Source organism: Aegilops tauschii, chromosome 7 (genome assembly GCF_002575655.3).
Source record: "Aegilops tauschii subsp. strangulata cultivar AL8/78 chromosome 7, Aet v6.0, whole genome shotgun sequence".
In the NCBI taxonomy this organism is placed as follows: Eukaryota; Viridiplantae; Streptophyta; class Magnoliopsida; order Poales; family Poaceae; genus Aegilops; species Aegilops tauschii.
Window position 1 is genome coordinate 267,835,491 of NC_053041.3, and position 7,096 is coordinate 267,842,586.

The following is a 7,096-nucleotide window of genomic DNA, read 5'->3' on the forward strand; positions in this document are numbered from 1 at the left end:
CGTTTCCCACGCGCATCGTCACCTCGTCCTTGGCCAGTGTTCGCTTAATCCGTAGTCCCTGTTTCGAGTTGCAAATATTAGCAACAGAACCAGTATCAAATACCCAGGTGCTACTGCGAGCTCTGGTAAGGTACACATCAATAACATGTATATCACATATACCTTTGTTCACCTTGCCATCCTTCTTATCCGCGAAATACTTGGGGCAGTTCCGCTTCCAGTGACCAGTCTGCTTGCAGTAGAAGCACTCAGTCTCAGGCTTAGGTCCAGATTTGGGTTTCTTCTCCTGAACAGCAACTTGCTTGCTGTTCTTCTTGAAGTTCCCCTTCTTCTTCCCTTTGCCCTTTTTCTTGAAACTAGTGGTCTTATTGACCATCAACACTTGATGCTACTTTTTGATTTCTATCTCCGCTGCCTTTAGCATTGCGAAGAGCTCGGGAATTGTCTTATTCATCCCTTGCATAATATAGTTCATCACGAAGCTCTTGTAGCTTGGTGGCAATGATTGAAGAATTCTGTCAATGACGCTATCATCCGGAAGATTAACTCCCAGTTGAATCAAGTGATTATTATACCAGACATTTTGAGTATATGCTCACTGACAAAACTATTCTCTTCCATCTTGCAGCTGTAGAGCTTATTGGAGACTTCATATCTCTCAATCCGGGCATTTGCTTGAAATATTAACTTCAACTCCTGGAACATCTCATATGCTCCATGATGTTCAAAACGTCGTTGAAGACCCGGTTCTAAGCCGTAAAGCATGGCACACTGAACTATCGAGTAGTCATCAGCTTTGCTCTGCCAGACGTTCATAACTTCTGGTGTTGCTCTTGCAGCAGGCCTGGCACCCAGCGGTGCTTCCAGGACGTAATTCTTCTGTGCAGCAATGAGGATAATCCTCAAGTTACGGACCCAGTCCGTGTAATTGCTACCATCATCTTTCAACTTTGCTTTCTCAAGGAACGCATTAAAATTCAACGGAACAACAGCACGGGCCATCTATCTACAATTAACATAGACAAGCAAGATACTATCAGGTACTAAGTTCATGATAAATTTAAGTTCTATTAATCATATTACTTAAGAACTCCCACTTAGACAGACATCCCTCTAATCATCTAAGTGATTACGTGATCCAAATCAACTAAACCATAACCGATCATCACGTGAAATGGAGTAGTTTTCAATGGTGAACATCACTATGTTGATCATATCTACTATATGATTCACGCTCGACCTTTCGGTCTCAGTGTTCCGAGGCCATATCTGCATATGCTAGGCTCGTCAAGTTTAACATGAGTATTCTGCGTGTGCAAAACTGGCTCGCACCCGTTGTAGATGGACGTAGAGCTTATCACACCCGATCATCACGTGGTGTCTGGGCACGACGAACTTTGGCAACGGTGCATACTCAGGGAGAACACTTTTATCTTGAAATTTTAGTGAGAGATCATCTTATAATGCTACCGTCAATCAAAGCAAGATAAGATGCATAAAAGATAAACATCACATGCAATCAATATAAGTGATATGATATGGCCATCATCATCTTGTGCTTGTGATCTCCATCTCCGAAGCACCGTCATGATCACCATCGTCAACGGCGCGACACCTTGATCTGCATCGTAGCATCGTTGTCGTCTCGCCAACTATTGCTTTTACGACTATCGCTACCTCTTAGTGATAAAGTAAAACAATTACATGGCGATTGCATTGCATACAATAAAGCGACAACCATATGGCTCCTGCCAGTTGCCGATAACTCGGTTACAAAACATGATCATCTCATACAATAAAATATAGCATCACGTCTTGACCATATCACATCACAAAATGCCCTGCAAAAACAAGTTAGACGTCCTCTACTTTGTTGTTGCAAGTTTTACGTGGCTGCTACGGGCTTAGCAAGAACCGTTCTTACCTACGCATCAAAACCACAACGATAGTTTGTCAAGTTGGTGCTGTTTTAACCTCCGCAAGGACCGGGCGTAGCCATACTCGGTTCAATTAAAGTGAGAGAGACAGACACCCGCCAGTCACCTTTAAGCAACGAGTGCTCGCAACGGTGAAACCAGTCTCGCGTAAGCGTACGCGTAATGTCGGTCCGGGCCGCTTCATCTCACAATACCGCCGAACCAAAGTATGACATGCTGGTAAGCAGTATGACTTATATCGCCCACAACTCACTTGTGTTCTACTCGTGCATAACATCAACGCATAAAACCAGGCTCAGATGCCACTGTTGGGGAACGTAGTAATTTCAAAAAAATTCTACGCACACGCAAGATCATGGTGATGCATAGCAACGAGAGGGGAGAGTGTTGTCCACGTACCCTCGTAGACCGATAGCGGAAGTGTTTAACACAACGCGGTTGATGTATTCGTACGTCTTCACGATCCAACCGATCAAGTACCGAACGCACGACACCTCCGAGTTCAGCACACGTTCAGCTTGATGACGTCCCTCAAACTCCGATCCAGCCGAGTGTTGAGGGAGAGTTTCGTCACCACGATGGCGTGGTGACAATGTTGATGTTCTACCGACGCACGGCTTCGCCTAAGCACCGCTACGATTTTATCGAGGTGTAATATGGTGGAGGGGGGCACCGCACACGGCTAAGAGATCAATGATCAATTGTGTGTCTAGAGGTGCCCCCTGCCCCCGTATATAAAGGAGCAAGGGGGGGTTCGGCCGGCCTAAGGGAGAGGCGCGCCAGGAGGAGTCCTACTCCTACCGGGAGTAAGACTCCCCCCCTTCCATGTTGGACTAGGAGAGGAAGGGGGAAAAGGTGGAGGGGAGGAAGGAAGGGGGGGCGCCGCCCCCCTCTCCTTGTCCTATTCGGACTGGGGGGGAGGGGCGCGCGGCCCTGCCCTGGCCTCCTCTCCTCTCTTCCACATAGGCCCACTAAGGCCCATTAAGTTACCGGGGGGTTCCGGTAACCTCCCGGTACTCCGAAAAAATCCCGATTTCACCCGGAACACTTCCGATGTCCAAACATAGGCTTCCAATATATCAATCTTTATGTCTCGACCATTTCGAGACTCCTCGTCATGTCCGTGATCACATCCGGGACTCCGAACAACCTTCGGTACATCAAAACATATAAACTCATAATATAACTGTCATCGTAACGTTAAGCGTGCGGACCCTACGGGTTCGAGAACTATGTAGACATGACCGAGACACCTCTCCGGTCAATAACCAATAGCGGAACCTGGATGCTCATATTGGTTCCTACATATTCTACGAAGATCTTTATCGGTCAGACCGCATAACAACATACGTTGTTCCCTTTGTCATCGGTATGTTACTTGCCCGAGATTCGATCGTCGGTATCTCGATACCTAGTTCAATCTCGTTACCGGCAAGTCTCTTTACTCGTTCCGTAATACATCATCCCGCAACTAACTCATTAGTCATAATGCTTGCAAGGCTTATAGTGATGTGTATTACTGAGTGGGCCTAGAGATACCTCTCCGACAATCTGAGTGACAAATCCTAATCTCGAAATACGCCAACCCAACAAGTACCTTTGGAGACACCTGTAGAGCACCTTTATAATCACCCAGTTACATTGTGACGTTTGGTAGCACACAAAGTGTTCCTCCGGTAAACGGGAGTTGCATAATCTCATAGTCATAGGAACATGTATAAGTCATGAAGAAAGCAATAGCAACATACTAAACGATTGAGTGTTAAGCTAACGGAATGGGTCAAGTCAATCACATCATTCTCCTAATGATGTGATCCCGTTAATCAAATGACAACTCATGTCTATGGCTAGGAAACATAACCATCTTTGATCAACGAGCTAGTCAAGTAGAGGCATACTAGTGACACTCTGTTTGTCTATGTATTCACACATGTATTATGTTTCCGGTTAATACAATTCTAGCATGAATAATAAACATTTATCATGATATAAGGAAATAAATAATAACTTTATTATTGCCTCTAGGGCATATTTCCTTCACCTACGTGGCCGGCCACCGTCGTGGCAAAACAAAACGGTCCCAAACGGGGACATGAGCTCAAAACCAAACACGGGCACACAAGGCTTATGTCTGCCGACTTGATCAGGGTAGCACGTGCCCATAACCTTCCCTCGTTGGAGGCACCGGCGAGAAGCATGACAATAGATCGCATTAAGGCCTTCCCATGAAGGCAAATGTGGCTGCACTGAAGAAGCTCGATTTTGTGGCACTATGACTCGATCCCATCGATGACGGTGGAGGTTTGTTATTATTAAGTCATGTTATTATCTTCTTCATCAGCATCAACATGCAAGCATGATTAACATGGATGCAACAATGAGCATGAAACATACAAATGCATGAACAAAATACTAAGCTTCTCGAGTGAACAACTATAGCATATGGAACATGGCAATACAAGGTACTAGCATATCAACGGTGTACCAAAATCATTATAGCATTTATATCAATGGCGTGAAACTAAAATAGAGCAGTGACATGACCTTATCAATAACAACGTCCTAGCTAGCATGGCAAAAGATAACCTGAAAGCGCAAGCACGCATGGCAAACACTACAAGCATAACGAAAATAACTGCAGACAAAACTGATAAGAAACTACTACAACTACACACAAACAGGGTGCAAGCAAAGTCAACATACAAGTTCGGGGCTCATGATAAGAGGTTGGCTTGCCTGGGGTCGACGAATACTCCGGTAAGGAATGTAATCACCTCACGGAAAAATTTGCCGAAGAAGGGTTCTCTCTCAAAGGGGCTGGACATAGGACATGGGCAAAATGGGTATTTTTAGAATGTGCAAACATTATGAAAATAATACCAGCAGAAAAGGCTCAACGAACAGAGAACATGAGCGCTGGAATCACCATAATCGGAGCTACGGTTGAAAAGTTGTGGCCATTCGTTCGTTAGGCAGAAACCGAATAAAAATCTGTCCATTTCTGCTGCTAACGGGTGAACGTTCACAAAGTAGCAGTTTCAGAGCGGCCGGCTGAAAACAGAAGGCGTATTTGCCCGAATACTCTTTCATCGCACAGAGATGGCTTCGGGGGGAAGGCGCTTCCCCCCACTTATCCGACGTGGCCAGCTGGGCCACGCCCTTCTGTCGCCCGCGCCTCCTTCTCTCTCCTCATCTTGTTCTCCTTTCTCCTCCTCCTCTGTTCCCCGATGCGACGGTGAGGGCACTGGCTCCGGTGCGGCCACGGCGCTCCAGCAAGCTACAGGTCCAGGAGATGGCGTGGAAGAGGCCGCCAACGATCACCGCATCCGGGGAAGGGTAGCGCGGGCGCCGGTGGTGGCTGGAAGTGCGGCGACGCGCGGAGACAGAGGGTGGCGGGGTCAGGCGATTGGGCGGCTTCGGTGGGGGAAATGGACGGGCGGTGGGCCGGGGACGGTCGCCGGAGAGTGGCGCATCCATCCATGGGTTGCACGGGGCGCGGGGGAGCTCGGGTGAGGGAGTAGGCGGCGGAGCAGAGGGGGAAGCTCGCCATAAATCTGAGCGCTCCGGTGAGGGATACGGCTGGTCCAAGGCAGGCGAGGACTAGAGATAGAGGGGAGGGGTGGAGAGGATTGGATAGCTCGGGGAGGCCCGGGCTCTGGCTATTTATAGCCGAGGCGAGGAATATCCGAGCCGAGCTCCGCCGGCGAGTCCGGCCAAAGCTCTGGCGGCCACTGAGGTCACGGGGAGGAGCAGGAACATGACGAGGGGGAGCGGACGAGCTGCAGAGGTTCACGGAGACGAGCAGCACCCAGGGTCACGAGGAGGAAGAAGACAGAGGAGGAAGACGACGGCGCACACAGGCGCGTACTGTGCGGCGGCGGGGATGGCTCGTCGGAGAGAAATCAGGAGCTGGAGAGGGGTCCAGGGAGAAAACGACGTCGAGGGGTAACTGTTGGACATGCCCGGACAATCGAGGGCTGGCCAGAGCAGGCCTGCCGGCGACTACAGGAGCTAGACCACCGATTTGGCCGGCTACACCTGTGGTCACCACGTAAACTTGGCATCGACACTCGTTCTGGATGCCCCGTTTATGCCTGGCGAGTCGATCACTCCCCCACTAGAGGTTTCGAGCAAAGATACAACACACAGGGCTCACGGTGAGACTGTACGTTGCTCATGTCTAAAACAACAGCAACCTGTTTGATATAAATATTGGGCAGTGCACAGCTTCATTAGGCACGGGATTTGGGTAAGTGTTGTCATCTACTAAGGTGACCAGTGTGCCAAAATATCAGCCCAAAACGATGAGGCTAGATGGTACTTCATGTGCAACCTGCCCAGCTGACCAGAAATGCAAATGAGGGTGCTGGGAAAAAATGGCTAAGTGGAATGAGCTAATTTTTGGTGGAGGGTGATGATATAATCATTAGAGACTGCTCGAAAAGTTTCAGCTCATTTTGATCATCCATGAGGGTACTTCCTTCACAGAGAAGCAATCTGAACAGAAACTTGAGAAAATTGCAGGAGAAGATTGGTTGATGGGTTGCGCTGATTTTTGGTATCCATGGGTGCTTTATCAATGTTAATCACACCCTGAAAAATTCCAGCTCAAAAAGATCAAGGGGTCAAGCACTTCCTTTGCAAAAATTTCAGACATGACAGAAACTTGCATTGGATCATGTGCTCAAATTATGGACTGTGAAGCATGGATTTGGATGGAAATGGTGAATATACAGCAAGGACAAGCTCCAAAAATTATTTGGGAATTTTCCTTGCTACCAAATGGTAGTTCCTTTAGAATGTGGCAGAAATGCAATATTGGCCTAAAATAAGAAAAGACAATTTTCCTTAATTAAATATGGCTAATATTTTTAGGAGATCTCAATATGGTCATAAAGAATATCTCCACAAGTTTTCAGGAGCGTTGGAGTCAGATAGATATTTTCCTGGATTTAATTCCTTTAAACAGCAGAAAAAGGAATTAATTTGAAATGAAAAATATTGCAAATGACTTGCCAATATTTTTGCGTATCCAGGGTTTATAGGTGTAGGAGGATCTCTGGGAATATTTGGAAGATCAACATATCAAGAGAAGTGATGGCTCCTTTGTAATCACAAAGGACATGTCCAAATTCAAAATTTTGGAATTTGAATTATGA

At 47.1% G+C, this 7,096-nt stretch overlaps 1 long non-coding RNA gene across 1 annotated transcript; it reads right to left on the reverse strand.

The window, feature by feature from the left end:
- Positions 1-3,926: 3,926 nt before the first annotated feature.
- On the reverse strand, positions 3,927-6,837 carry LOC120969371 (uncharacterized). The gene is made up of 2 exons (XR_005763515.3): positions 4,864-6,837; positions 3,927-4,754 (listed from the first exon to the last, which is right to left on the reverse strand). It is a non-coding gene; the product is annotated as an uncharacterized lncRNA (long non-coding RNA).
- Between the last annotated feature and the right edge of the window lie 259 nt (positions 6,838-7,096).